The 16,015-nt window shown below is 34.2% G+C and overlaps 1 long non-coding RNA gene across 2 annotated transcripts in view; it reads left to right on the forward strand.

Annotated features, from left to right (window-relative positions):
- The window catches only part of LOC133645125 (uncharacterized), a 90,920-nt gene extending 75,884 nt beyond the window's left edge, over positions 1-15,036 (forward strand). For both annotated transcript variants that reach the window (XR_009824908.1, XR_009824909.1), the window contains exons 2-4: positions 7,847-8,092; positions 13,593-13,714; positions 14,366-15,036. This is a non-coding gene — a long non-coding RNA (uncharacterized LOC133645125). The remainder of the gene's footprint in view (positions 1-7,846; positions 8,093-13,592; positions 13,715-14,365) is intronic.
- The last annotated feature ends 979 nt before the right edge of the window (positions 15,037-16,015 follow it).

Raw genomic sequence — 16,015 nt, forward strand, 5'->3', positions numbered from 1 at the left:
TTTTTTCCCTTTTAGTCAGTTCGTTTGATTCTCTATCTGCTTGTGGTGAAGAGGAAGGCAGTATATTGCTACCCACTGTCTCTGAAATGTAGGACAGGGAGTGGGAGGGGGTGTTATTATTATTATTTTACTTGTATTTTTTTTTTGTAATTTTATTTATTTTTTTATTTTTTATTTTTTTTGGGGGGGGGGGGTGCCTGAAAAAGTGTCTGTTTTTTCAGTACCTGTATTATGATTTCCCTATCAAATTAATTTTTATTTAATTTTTTTTGCTCTCCGCAAATTGCTTTTCCAATGTCTGAGCTATTTGTAAGACCTGTGACATCAAGTTGCGTACTCCACTCTTAAATTAAGGCAATTTACATCTCGTTAAAAACATTGGTAACCCTCCCACCCCAGACTTATATTTAACATTTTTCATAGCTCAATATTATTTTGGGGAATATTTTGCATATCAAACATTACCATCCAAGTTGGTCATTTATTTGCACGTTCTTGCTGAACTAATTATGACAATTTGTTGTAGATTTTGGGGTTTTTGCATGTATTACTTATGCATCATATACAAAACCCAAAACCAGAGAAGTTGGTACGTTGTGTAAATGGTAAATAAAAACAGAATACAATTATTTGCAAATCCTTTTCAACTTATATCCAATTGAATAGACTGCAAAGACATGATATTTAATGTTGGAACTGAGAAATTGAATCGTTTTTTTTTTTTACAAATAATCATTATTTTAGAATTTCATGGCAGCAACACATTGCAAAAAAGTTGTCACAGGGGCATGTTTACCACTGTGTTACGTGGCCTTTCCTTTTAACAACACTCAGTAAACGTTTGGGAACTGAGGAGACCAATTTTTGAAGCTTTTCAGGTGGAATTCTTTCCCATTCTTGCTTGATGTACAGCTTAAAGGCCTACTGAAAGCCACTACTACCGACCACGCAGTCTGATAGTTTATATATCAATGATGAAATCTTAACATTGAAACACATGCCAATACGGCCGGGTTAACATATAAAGTGCAATTTTAAAATTCCCGCCACACTTCCGGTTGAAAAACTCCTTTGGATATGATTTATGCGCGTGACGTCATAAAATGCACGGAAGTGTTTGGGCCCTATTGGACACAATACACAAAGCTCTGTTTTCTTCGACAAAATTCCACAGTATTCTGGACATCTGTGTTGGTGAATCTTTTGAAATTTGTTTAATGAACAATGGAGGCTGCAAAGAAGAACGTTGTAGGTGGGATCGATCGGTGTCTTAGCGGCTAAGTACAATACTTTCAGCAACACAACAAGGACTGATAGAAGACGCCTAGCTGATGCTTGCCGCCAAACCCACGGATGAAGTCCTTCATCGCGCCGTTGATCGCTGGAACGCAGGTGAGCACGGCTGTTGATGGGAAGATGAGGGCTGGCTGGCGTAGGTGGAGCGCTAATGTTTTATCATAGTTCTGTGAGGTCCGGTTGCTAAGTTGCTAAATTAGCCTTAGCGTCGTTAGCAACAGCATTGTTAAGCCTTACCAGGCTGAGAATTTTTAACCGTGTAGTTACATGTACATGGTTTAATAGTATTGTTGCTCTTCTGTCTATCCTTCCAGTCAGGGGTTTATTTATTTTGTTTCTATCTTCATTTGAGAACGATGCTATCACGTTAGCTCAGTAGCTAAGTGTGTCACCGATGTATTGTCTTGCAGATAAAAGTCACTTTAAATGTCCATTTCGCGTGATCGACTCTCATTTTCAAGACGATATAGTATCCGAGGTGGTTTAAAATACAAATCCGTGATACACAATAGAAAAAAGAGAGAGTACATAGTTCTGTGAGGTCCGGTTGCTAAGTTGCTAAATTAGCCTTAGCGTTGTTAGCAACAGCATAGTTTAGCCTTACCAGGCTGAGAATTTTTAACCGTGTAGTTACATGTACATGGTTTTATATTATTGTTGATTTTCTGTCTATCCTTCCAGTCAGGGGTTTATTTATTTTGTTTCTATCTTTATTTGAGAACGATGCTATCACGTTAGCTCAGTAGCTAAGTGTGTCACCGATGTATTGTCTTGGAGATAAAAGTCACTTTAAATGTCCATTTCGCGTTCTCGACTCTCATTTTCAAGAGGATATAGTATCCGAGGTGGTTTAAAATACAAATCCGTGATTCACAATAGAAAAAGGAGAGAGTGTGGAATCCAATGAGCCAGCTTGTACCTAAGTTACGGTCAGAGCGAAAAAAGATACGTCCATCACTGCCTCTCAAGTCCTTCACTGTAACGTTCCTCATCTACGAATCTTTCATCCTCGCTCAAATTAATGGGGTAATCGTCACTTTCTCGGTCCGAATCTCTCTCGCTCCATTGTAAACAACGGGGAATTGTGAGGAATACTAGCTCCTGTGATGTCACGCTACTTCCGGTACAGGTAAGGCTTTTTTTTATCAGCGAGCAAAAGTTGCGAACTTTATCGTCGATTTTCTCTACTAAATCCTTTCAGCAAAAATATGGCAATATCGCGAAATGATCAAGTATGACACATAGAATGGATCTGCTATTCCCGTTTAAATAAAAAAAAATCATTTCAGTAGGCCTTTAAGTTGTTCAACAGTCCGGGGGTCTCCGTTGTGGTATTTTAGGCTTCATAATGCGCCACACATTTTCAATGGGAGACAGGTCTGGACTACAGGCAGGCCAGTCTAGTACCCGCACTCTTTTACTATGAAGCCACGCTGTTGTAACACGTGGCTTGCTGAAATAAGCAGGGGCGTCCATTATAATGTTGCTTGGATGGCAACATATGTTGCTCCAAAACCTCTATGTACCTTTCAGCATGAATGGTGCCTTCACAGATGTGTAAGTTGGGCACTAATACACCCCCATACCATCACAGATGCTGGCTTTTGAACTTTGCACCGATAACAATCCGGATGGTTCTTTTCCTCTTTGGTCCAGAGGACACAACGTCCACGGTTTCCCAAAACAATTTGAAATGTGGACTCGTCAGACCACAGAACACTTTTACACTTTGCATCAGTCCATCTTCGATGAGCTCGGGCTCAGCGAACACGGCGGCGTTTCTGGGTGTTGTTGATAAATGGCTTTGGCTTTGCATAGTAGAGTTTTAACTTGCACTTACAGATGTAGCGATCAACTGTAGTTACTGACAGTGGTTTTCTGAAGTGTTCCTGAGCCCATGTGGTGATATCCTTTACACACTGATATCGCTTTTGTATGCAGTACCGCCTGAGGGATCGAAAGTCCGTAATATCATCGCTTACTGCAGTGATTTCTCCAGATTCTCTGAACCTTTTGATGATATTACAGACCGTAGATGGTGAAATCCCTAAATTCCTTGCAATAGCTGGTTGAGAAATGTTGTTCTTAAACTGTTCAACAATTTGCTCACGCATTTGTTGACAAAGTGGTGACCCTCGCCCCGTCCGTGTTTGGGAATGACTGAGCATTTCATGGAAGCTGCTTTTATACCCAATCATGGCACCCACCTGTTCCCAATTAGCCTGTTCACCTGTGGGATGTTCCAAATAAGTGTTTGATGAGCATTCCTCAACTTGCTCAGTCTTTTTTGCCACTTGTGCCAGCTTTTTTGAAACATGTTGCAGGCATCAAATTCCAAATGAGCTAATATTTTCAAAAAATAACAAAGTTTCCAGTTTGAAAGTTAAATATCTTGTCTTTGTAGTCTATTCAATTGAATATAAGTTGAAAAGAATTTGCAATTAATTGTATTCTGTTTTTATTTGCGATTTACACAACGTGCCAACTTCACTGGTCTTGGGTTTTGTACTTTATGTCACTGAAGCATTGAAATTACTCGTCTGTTCAACTTGAATGTTACAAAATTCCATAAAAATAAAAAGGCCTTTTTTTTTTTACAAAAATGTAGTTTTCAAATATAAACTCAACTAAATATAAAATAGTGGTAATGACACTGATAATATACACGTTATGTATTTGTTCAATGACATAATTAATAATGCATCATTAATGCAAATATTTATTAAATAATAATAACTACTAAAATTCCCACTAATAATAAAATCCTACATAGGTTTTTAGTATTATTAGTATTATTAACTATATTATAATAAATATAATACTGAATAATTTAACTATTTTAACTATATTATAATAAATATAATACGTATAATATTGCAAAACTCAAGCAATATAAGCCTAAATAAATATGAATCCATAAATTATTGCCAAAACAAAATAACAGATACTAAATAAATCCATGCTAAATAAAATAATACAATAGTATTGTTAGATTACAAATACCAGTACTGAAATAAAACATGGGAACATCTCAGTGAGGTGATGTATAAGCTGCAAAAGTATGACGAAGACCATAGAACAGGAAATGGAACAGCAGTAAACTGTACAAAAATATACAGTTTTCAAATATAAATTCAACAAAATATAAAATAGTGGTAATGACACTGATAATATACACTTAATGTATTTGTTCAATGACATAATTAATAATGCATTATTAATGCAAATATTTATTAAATAATAATAACTACTAAAATTCCCACTAATAATAAAATCCTACATAGGTTTTTAGTATTATTAGTATTATTAACTATATTATAATAAATATAATACTGAATAATTTAACTACTTTAACTATATTATAATAAATATAATACTGAAAAAATTGCAAAACTCAAGCAAAATAAACCTAAATAAATATGAATCCATAAATTATTGCCAAAACAAAATAACAGATACTAAATAAATCCATGCTAAATAAAATAATACAATAGTATTGTTAGATTACAAATACCATTACTGAAATAAAACATGGGAACATCTCAGTGAGGTGATGTATAAGCTGCAAAAGTATGACGAAGACCATAGAACAGGAAATGGAACAGCAGTACGTGTCCCTGTCCTGGTTGCTCGGTACAACACGACTCGTACCATTATTATTTACAACAATAACGTTGTGATTGACAGCATGTTCCCACACATACTGTGGGACGTAGCAGATAGTTTAGAAAGTGCGTTGATAGGGGGGGGAGAAATACTCAGAAGGCATGAAAGTGGAGATTAATTTGGTGCGGACCAGAGAAAACATGTCATTTCACCTTGAAGGAGAACATTCTATATCAGCCCCGCTGCACACATCCAATATCTGCTGCTGTCGGCATCCTCCCTCATTAGATTAGTCGCCCTTATGAAGCTCCCGAGTGGGCCTGGAGAGGAACGCCGACATGCATTCAAGTGTCAAGCGTGAATCTCATCACTGGTCCAAAGAGCAAGGTCTGGTAGCCTAGCAACGCCACAATAAAAGCAAGCTTCCATTGGCTATTGCCCTCACCAGCAGACATTCTGGAAGGACGCTGCCCCGGCAAAACGTGACAGTGGAAGAACTTTGATTAGTTTCATAAAACGTCTTTGGATGAAGTTAATCCGGTGATGGTTTGAATGTATTTCACGCTCGGGTACAAATAAACATCAGGGTCACACATACACAAAAAAAACCACCATATTTTATGTTACTAGAATAAACTCTTTTTAAGACAAAACCTGATGTTGAAATAATAAATGCAAACATTTTATTTATATAAACTTACAAACATAAAATATGTATTACTTGTATTAATTTGTTGTTTTTTAAATATATAATAAGAGTCAGAAAGTTCTATTTTATAGTATGAATATGTATTTTTAAAATAATATTGTGTATAAATAGTTAATAATAATACATAAAGTATTTGAATGAATACATTGAATGTTTAATTGGAATAAACATCTAATGTTAAAATAATTATTATTGAAGATAATTAGTAATTAATAATAATATATATTGTTTTATTAGGATGCAAATGTTGCTATTTGAAATATAACAAAAGTCAATAATGTGTATTTTGTAGGATAAAAAGCTAATAATAAATTGATAAATATTGTATATAGATAATAATTATTGTTTTTTTAATATATAATAACTAGTAAAGTTTTTAGGATGAAAATGTCATGTTAAATAATATATGTATTTATTCTTTTAATAATATATATTTTTGTATCAATATGTATGTATTGTTACTTAGTGTTTAATAAAAGTCATAAAGTTGTGTTGTTTAGGACAACAACCAAATGTTAAAATAAATAAATATTGGATACATTGTTATTTAATATCTAATAATTAGAATCATAAAGATGTACTTTTTAGGTTAAAAATTTCATGTTAAAATAATACATTTATTTTGTCTATGAATAGTCATTAGTAATAACATATGTTATGTTTTTTTATTAATATGTATATATTGTTATCTAATAATCCTAACACTCTAATAGTCATAAAGTAGTATTTTTTAGGACAACAAATTAATGTTAAAATAATTTAAAAAATTGTATATAAATAGTAATATGAATGCATATATTTGTATTAATATGTATATATTGTTATGTATATCATAAGAGTCATAAATGTATATTTTTTTTAGCTTAAAATGTAAAATTTAAATAATAAATAAATACTGTGATAAAATATTATTTCTAGATTATTAGTTAATAAATGATAATAGGAGTTCAAGTGGCTCTAATGCTGACAGGATGTTTATTTTGAATGCTGTAAATCTCATACTGTAAAAAAAATATATACTATTATTATTATTAGTATTTTTCCCCATAAATAAATCTCGCTATTACTAAAATTGGGAGGGTATAATATAGAACATAAAGGTAAGTTTAACAAGTATATATGTTTAAATCCCCTTTTTATTCTTGTAACATTACATTTCAATACTCGTAAATAAACTTATTTTGGCTGTTAGTATGACTATTAATCAAACAATTTTGTACAATTATATCATAGTAGTTTTACACATGTGTTTTTCAAAGTGGCCCCAATAGTAAATATTAACTCAAAATTCAAATGAAATTCAAGTTTGGAAAAAAAAGTATGACAATCGACATCAATAAAAAAGTGTTTGCTTTTTTTAAAGGGCCTAAAAATAAAAATTACGTTCAAGTTTGTTAAAAAAAAAAAGGTATAAAAATTAGAATCAATAAAAAGTGTGAAAATGTGTATATATATATATATATATATATATATATATATATATATATATATATATATATATATATATATATATATATATATATATATATATATACATACACACACACACACACACACACACACACACATCGACATTAAGAAAGTATGAAAATGTTTGCTTTTTTTAGGGGGCCAAAAAATAAGAATTCAATTCAAGATTGTTAAAAAAAAAAATCTTTAAAAAGTTTGAAAATAATAGTGGTTTCGGGGGCGGGGCCATCAAATTTAAAATTGCATTCAAATTTGTTAAAAAAAAAAAAAGGTAGAAAAATCACCATCAATTAAAAAAAAAGTGAAAATGTAAAATTATTTATTTTTGGGGGGGGGGGGGTAGGGGGGGGTGGGGGGGCTCAAAATTACAATTAAATTCAAGTTTGTTAAAAAAAAAAAAAGTTATAAAAATCTACATTAAGAAAAACAGTGAAAATGTTTGCCTTTTAGGGGGCATAAAATAAAAAATAAATTAAAGTGTGGCCTCAAAATTAAAATTTAATTTGGAAAAAAATATATATAAAAGTAGACATCAATAGAAAAAAAGTGTGAAAAGGTTCACATTTTTAAAGGGCTTAAACATTTTAATTAAATTCAAGTTTGTTAAAAAAAATAAGTTTAAAAAATCAACATTAGTAAAAAGTGTGAAAATGTACGCTTTTTTTTAAAGGGCCTAAAAATAAAATTGTTATTTAATTTTTTTAAAAAAATAAATAATAATTTTACTGCATTTTGAACATTTTCAAATCTTTGCTATCATTACAGTGCAAGTGATTCAAAGACTAAAACCCTGACCACTAAAAGTAGTGCCAGTGCAATAAAAGCACAAAAAGGAGTTAAGAAGACATTACACATAAAATCTTCCTGTCGAGAGCCAACGCGTTTCCAGCTGTGACTTGTCAGAGGAAGTGATCAACGGCCGAGATGTTGTCTCGTCCTCGCGGCTGACGTGGGCCCCAGGCGAGCCTTCAAAGCGACCTGGAGGTGATGAGACGTGACGGACGACTGGAGGTACGTAACAGCAGCTACTGATCATTAAACCTTTTCTCACTCCTTCTTACTCTCACAGTGAAGACTGCAGGAAGGGTTTGTTTTGAACCAGACTGTTAATGGAGACACAGCCCAAAATTCTCACCCGACCTGAACCGTTCGAGTATCAAAACGTTCGGTTCCACCAAGAACCATGTGCTCACCGAGAACCATGTGCTCGCCAAAATAGTTAAATAAACAGATTACCCAGAATTCACGGTTTTCCGGGTCGTTTTGCCCATTGAAAATGAATGGGCCAATTTTCCAACTTGCACAACTCCCACAATTCTCACCCGATTCGAACCGTTCACCCTCTCTACCATTTTTCAAGTAAAAATACCCGTTTTTCCAAAGCACTACTTTAACCTCTTCCTGGGAAGTTTTCAGAGTCCACATTTTTCAACTGTTTTTGACCATTCCTCTTAGTTGGGAGAACAAAAGTTAGTATTTTTTTTAAAAGAATTCCCAATTTTCCCCAAATTCCAGGAATTCCGAAATACCAATTTTTAATGCAAACTGTTATTAGGGCAACATTTTTTAACCGTGCCAAATAATTCTAACACCAACCCATTAATAAAATCTAGGACAATTGTGCTAGTATCAATATTTTCAAATTCCAACACCAAAACATAAAAACCACTACCATTTTTCAAGGAAAATTCCAGGAATTCCTCAATACCTGGTTTTCCAAAGCACTATTTTAACCTCTTCCTGGGAAGTTTTCACAGTCCACATTTTTCAACTGTTTTTGACCATTCCTCTTAGTTGGAAAAACAAAAGTTATATATATATATTTTTTTTGTACAAATTCCCAGTTTTCCCGAAATTCCAGGAATTCCGAAATACCAATTTTTAATTCAAACTGTTACTAGGTCAACATTTTTTAACCGTGCCAAATAATTCCAACACCAACCCATTTATAAAATCTAGGACAATTGTTCTAGTATCAATATTTTCAAATTCCAACACCAAAACTTAAAAATCACTACCATTTTTCAAGAAAAATTCCAGGAATTCCTGAATACCCGGTTTTCCAAAGCACTATTTTCACCTCTTCCTGGGAAGTTTTCACAGTCCACATTTTTCAACTGTTTTTGACCATTCCTCTTAGTTTGGAGAACAAAAGTTAGTATTTTTTTTTGTACGAATTCCCAGTTTTCCCGAAATTCCGAAATACAAATTTTTAATTCAAACTGTTACTACGTCAACATTTTTTAACCGTGCCAAATACTTCCAACACCAACACATTAATATCATCCAGGGCAATTGTGCTAGTATCAATATTTTCAAATTCCAACACCAAAACATAAAAATCACCACCATTTTCAAGAAAAATTCCAGGAATTCCTGAATACCCGGTTTTCCAAAGCACTATTTTCACCTCTTCCTGGGAAGTTTTCACAGTCCACATTTTTCAACTGTTTTTGACCATTCCTCTTAGTTGGGAGAACAAAAGTTAGTATTTTTTTTTAAAAAGAATTCCCAGTTTTCCCCAAATTCCAGGAATTCCGAAATACCAATTTTTAACTCAAACTGTTACTAGGTCAACATTTTTTAACCGTGCCAAATAATTCCAACACCAACCCATTCATAAAATCTAGGACAATTGTGCTAGTATCAATATTTTCAAATTCCAACACCAAAACTTAAAAATCACTACCATTTTTCAAGAACAATTCCAGGAATTCCTGAATACCCGGTTTTCCAAAGCACTATTTTCACCTCTTCCTGGGAAGTTTTCACAGTCCACATTTTTCAACTGTTTTTGACCATTCCTCTTAGTTGGGAGAACAAAAGTTAGTATTTTTTTTGTACGAATTCCCAGTTTTCCCCAAATTCTAGGAATTCCGAAATACCAATTCTTAATTCAAACAGTTACTACGTCAACATTTTTTAACCATGCCAAATAATTCCAACACCAACCCATTCATAAAATCTAGGACAATTGTGCTAGTATCTATATTTTCAAATTCCAACCCCAAAACTTAAAAATCACTACCATTTCTCAAGAAAAATTCCAGGAATTCCTGAATACCCGGTTTTCCAAAGCACTATTTTAACCTCTTCTTGGGAAGTTTTTATTGTCCAAATTTTTCAAGTGTTTTTGACCATTCCCCCTTCAAAACATTCCTCTTAGTTGGGAGAACTAAAGTTAGTATTATTTTTTGTACGAATTCCCAGTTTTCCTGAAATTCCAGGAATTTCGAAATACCAATTCTTAATTCAAACTTTCCAAAGCACTACTTTAACCTCTTCCTGGGAAGTTTTCACAGTCCACATTTTCAACTGTTTTTGACCATTCCTCTTAGTTGGGAGAACAAAAGTTAGTGTTTTTTTTAAAAATAATTCCCAGTTTTCCCCAAATTCCAGGAATTCCGAAATACCAATGTTTAATTCAAACTGTTACTAGGTCAACATTTTTTAACCGTGCCAAATAATTCCAACACCAACCCATTTATAAAATCTAGGACAATTGTGCTAGTATCAATATTTTCAAATTCCAACACCAAAACTTAAAAATCACTACCATTTTTCAAGGAAAATTCCAGGAATTCCTCAATACCTGGTTTTCCAAAGCACTATTTTAACCTCTTCCAGGGAAGTTTTCACAGTCCCCATTTTTCAACTGTTTTTGACCATTAATCTTAGTTGGAAAAACAAAAGTTATATATATATATTTTTTTTGTACAAATTCCCAGTTTTCCCGAAATTCCAGGAATTCCGAAATACCAATTTTTAATTCAAACTGTTACTAGGTCAACATTTTTTAACTGTGCCAAATAATTCCAACACCAACCCATTCATAAAATCTAGAACAATTGTGCTAGTATCAATATTTTCAAATTCCAACACCAAAACATAAAAACCACTACCATTTTTCAAGGAAAATTCCAGGAATTCCTCAATACCTGGTTTTCCAAAGCACTATTTTAACCTCTTCCTGGGAAGTTTTCACAGTCCCCATTTTTCAACTTTTTTTGACCATTAATCTTAGTTGGAAAAACAAAAGTTATATATATATATTTTTTTGGTCAAATTCCCAGTTTTCCCGAAATTCCAGGAATTCCGAAATACCAATTTTTAATTCAAACTGTTACTAGGTCAACATTTTTTAACCGTGCCAAATAATTCCAACACCAACCCATTCATAAAATCTAGGACAATTGTGCTAGTATCAATATTTTCAAATTCCAACACCAAAACTTAAAAATCACTACCATTTTTTAAGAAAAATTCCAGGAATTCCTGAATACCCGGTTTTCCAAAGCACTATTTTCACCTCTTCCTGGGAAGTTTTCACAGTCCACATTTTTCAACTGTTTTTGACCATTCCTCTTAGTTGGGAGAACAAAAGTTAGTATTTTTTTTTGTACGAATTCCCAGTTTTCCCCAAATTCCAGGAATTCCGAAATACCAATTCTTAATTCAAACAGTTACTACGTCAACATTTTTTAACCATGCCAAATAATTCCAACACCAACCCATTCATAAAATCTAGGACAATTGTGCTAGTATCTATATTTTCAAATTCCAACCCCAAAACTTAAAAATCACTACCATTTTTCAAGAAAAATTCCAGGAATTCCTGAATACCCGGTTTTCCAAAGCACTATTTTAACCTCTTCTTGGGAAGTTTTTATTGTCCAAATTTTTCAACTGTTTTTGACCATTCCCCCTTCAAAACATTCCTCTCAGTTGGGAGAACTAAAGTTAGTATTATTTTTTGTACGAATTCCCAGTTTTCCTGAAATTCCAGGAATTTCGAAATACCAATTCTTAATTCAAACTGTTACTACGTCAACATTTTAAAACCGATTCGAAAAATTCCAACACCAACCCATTCATGTCATCTAGGACAATTGTGCTATTATAAATATTTTAAAATTCCAACACCAAAACATAAAAATCACCACCATTTTTCAAGAAAAATTCCAGGAATTCCTGAATACCCGGTTTTCCAAAGCACTATTTTAACCTCTTCCTGGGAAGTTTTCACAGTCCACATTTTCAACTGTTTTTGACCATTCCTCTTAGTTGGGAGAACAAAAGTTAGTGTTTTTTTTAAAAAGAATTCCCAGTTTTCCCCAAATTCCAGGAATTCCGAAATACCAATTTTTAATTCAAACTGTTACTAGGTCAACATTTTTTAACCGTGCCAAATGATTCCAACACCAACCCATTCATATCATCTAGGACAATTGTGCTAGTATCAATATTTTCAAATTCCAACACCTAAACATAAAAATCGCTACCATTTTTCAAGTAAAATTCCAGGAATTCCTGAATACCCGGTTTCCCAAAGCACTATTTTCACCTCTTCCTGGGACGATTTCACAGTCCACATTTTTCAACTGTTTTTGACCATTCCTCTTAGTTGGGAGAACAAAAGTTAGTATTTTTTTTTGTACGAATTCCCAGTTTTCCCGAAATTCCAGGAATTCCGAATGACCAATTCTTAATTCAAACTGTTACTACGTTAACATTTTTTAACCGTGCCAAATAATTCCAACACCAACACATTAATATCATCTAGGACAATTGTGCTAGTGTCAATATTTTCAAATTCCAACACCAAAACATAAAAATCACTACCATTTTTCAAGAAAAATTCCAGGAATTCCTGAATACCCGGTCTTCCAAAGCACTATTTTAACCTCTTCCTGGGAAGTTTTCACAGTCCAACATTTTCAACTGTTTTTGACCATTCCCCCTTCAAAACATTCCTCTTAGTTGGGAGAACTAAAGTTAGTATTATTTTTTTGTACGAATTCCCAGTTTTCCTGAAATTCCAGGAATTCCGAAATACCAATTCTTAATTCAAACTGTTACTACGTCAACATTTTTAAACCGATTCGAAAAATTCCAACACCAACCCATTCATATCATCTAGGACAATTGTGCTAGTATCAATAGTATCAATATTTTCAAAGAATTTCCCAAATTTCCGGGAAATTCCCATTCAAATGAATGGACATAATCATAGTTGGCATTTTTTTTAAACTCGATTCTGAACTTTCAACCATCCACCCACACTACTCCTCCCATATATCGAACGCAAAACATGTTTTCCCTTTTCCAAAATTCCTGGTTTTCCCCCATTGACAATAAACAGGAAATATACAAACTTCTACATATCCCACATTTGTCATCCGATTTGAACCGTTCCCACATCCACACACTCCACTCACCCTGGGCATTCAAGATAGCATATTTCCTGGTTCCGAAGATTCCCGGATTACCCGGAATTACCAGGAATTTCCCTTAATTTTAAATGAACGGCAATATACAAACATGTCCATGTTACACATTTCTCAACCGATTCGAACCGTTCCAACATCCACACACTCCACTCACCCTGGACATTCAAGCATTTTGGTTCCACTAACGCGTATCGGCGGTTCGGCGACTCACGCACATCGGGCATTCACACGCAATTCCTACCGGAACAGCAAATTTTAGTTTTTTTTTGTTTTTTTTACAGCTAGTTGCAGCCAGACCACCTGCAGATTGATGGATTCCAACGGCAGAAGGCCTGCAACACAACACAAACATGTGAATGGTTCCTGAACGCACCATAGAGCTGCAGCACTCCGTCCAATCAACGTGAGGAACTCCAGTTCATGCTCATTGATCTGCTTGACTGTGCGGAGATGTTGTCCTGGTCACAGGTTTAGTTTCCTGCAGGCACAGGGGGGTAGAGTACCCCAAAGTTTATTTATATAGCCCTTAATCCGTGAAAAAAACAAAACTACCGTAAATTTCGGAGTATAAATCGCTCCGGAGTATAAATCGCACCGGCCGAAAATGCATAATAAAGAAGGAAAAAAACATATATAAGTCGCACTGGAGTATAAGTCGCATTTTTGGGGGGAAATGTATTTGATAAAAGCCAACACCAAGAATAGACATTTGAAAGGCAATTTAAAATAAATAAAGAATAGTGAACAACAGGCTGAATAAGTGTACGTTATATGACGCATAAATAACCAACTGAGGACGTGCCGGGTATGTTAACGTAACATATTATGGTAAGAGTCATTCAAATAACTATAACATATAGAACATGCTATACGTTTACCAAACAATCTGTCACTCCTAATCGCTAAATCCCATGAAATCTTATACGTCTAGTCTCTTACGTGAATGAGCTAAATAATATTATTGTCACACCGCGGTGAGGGAAGACTTGTCTAGGTTTTTTTCTGTCTTGTGATTTGCATGTTTTATTTTGAAAAGCAACTCCTCTTGTTTCAGATCACGGGTCCTTCCTCTTGTGTCACCAGTCGGACGTCATCCCTGACCCTTGATTGTTTCCACCTGTTTCCCATTACCCTCATGTTCCATATAAGCCCATGCCTCCCCTTGTTCTGTGCCAGATTGTCTCGAGCTTTCGTGCCTGTCTAGCTTCCATGTTCATGTCCATGCCTTGCGTCGTCCCACGTCTACTTCCTGGTATCCAGTATTTCCCACGCTGTAATTTGGAGTTAACTTTTTCTCCTCCCTCAGAGCGACTTTTGTTATCTAGCCTTTTTTCAACCGCAGTGGTGAGTTATGATGTTTTGCTTATGATCTTCCTTCCTCAAAAGTTTTTGAGTGATTTTTTTGTTTACATTTATTAGAATAAGATTAGGGTAGTTATTTTTATAGTCATTATTTTCTTCCTCCAGTTGGAGCGTTTTTTGTTAAAGTTTTTGATAGCAGATACGGTGCAAATTATAATTCGTCTTTATTTTTGTATTTCCTCCTTTTTGAGTGATTTTCGGTTTTTCCCTTTTTGGAATCTTTTTTCGCTGTCTATTTTTGTGACTCATAGTATTTTGAATATACTCTGCTCGGGAGGTTTAAAGAGTTTTCAAAATAAAAGCTTTATTTAGAATCCCATCTCTGCATCTGAGTCCCTTCCTTCGTCCAAGCCTGACAATTATTTGATATTTTACGGTAATGTGTTAATAATTTCACACATAAGTCGCTCCTGAGTATAAGTCACACCCCCGACCAAACTATGAAAAAAAACTGCGACTTATAGTCCGAAAAATAGGGTACTTAAGTACTAAGTAACTTCTAATTTATTTGATAGCTATTTTTAATGGTTCTTTGACTACAATTGTAGTTGATTTGTGTGTATAACATAAAAATCATTTATAATTTGTTGCAACATGTTTTCTCTAGTTAGAAGTGGAATTCTTGTAGGCTGACGTCATGTCACTTTTTTTTTTTCTTTTTTACATGTTTCTATGCACTAAATTAGTCTGATTTGTCAAATAAGTCAGTTTATTTTCTTTTCACAGCTACATGTGAAGTTCTAGTTGTCATGCTCTTATCTCTAATGCGGGGGGGTCAGCAACCCGCGGCTCTTTAGCACCCGCCCGAGTGGCTGCCTGAAGCATTTTTTTAAAAAAAGGATAGAAAATGGAAAAGATGGGGGGGGAAAAAAAATGTAATGTTGTAACAAATAATATTTCTATTAAATAGGCTTTACTTTGCATTTTAATTAACGTGGGATTATTTTTTGTATTTAGAAATAATAGTACCAACTTTTTTTTTTTTTTTTTCTCCAACATTTGTGGCACTGGCGTGGCGCCCCCTGATGGACGGCGCCCTTAGCATTTGCCTATACCAGGGGTCGGCAACCTTTACCACTCAAAGAGCCATTTTGGCAAGTTTCACAAATTAGAGAAAATGATGGGAGCCACAAAAAAAAAAAAAAAAATTAAAATGAAAAACACTGCATATAAAGCTTTAATTGCTTTGTGCTATGTTAACCAGGGGTCTCAGACACACGCACCGGCACGCACTTTAATATGGAAAATTGATGTCAGTGCGGCCCGCGAGATTGAGATTTGAATCAATGGCGCTTGATAGCGTCATACTTGCCAACCCTCTCATTATTTCCGGGAGACTCCC

This window comes from Entelurus aequoreus, linkage group LG28, assembly GCF_033978785.1.
Source record: "Entelurus aequoreus isolate RoL-2023_Sb linkage group LG28, RoL_Eaeq_v1.1, whole genome shotgun sequence".
Lineage (NCBI taxonomy): Eukaryota > Metazoa > Chordata > Actinopteri > Syngnathiformes > Syngnathidae > Entelurus > Entelurus aequoreus.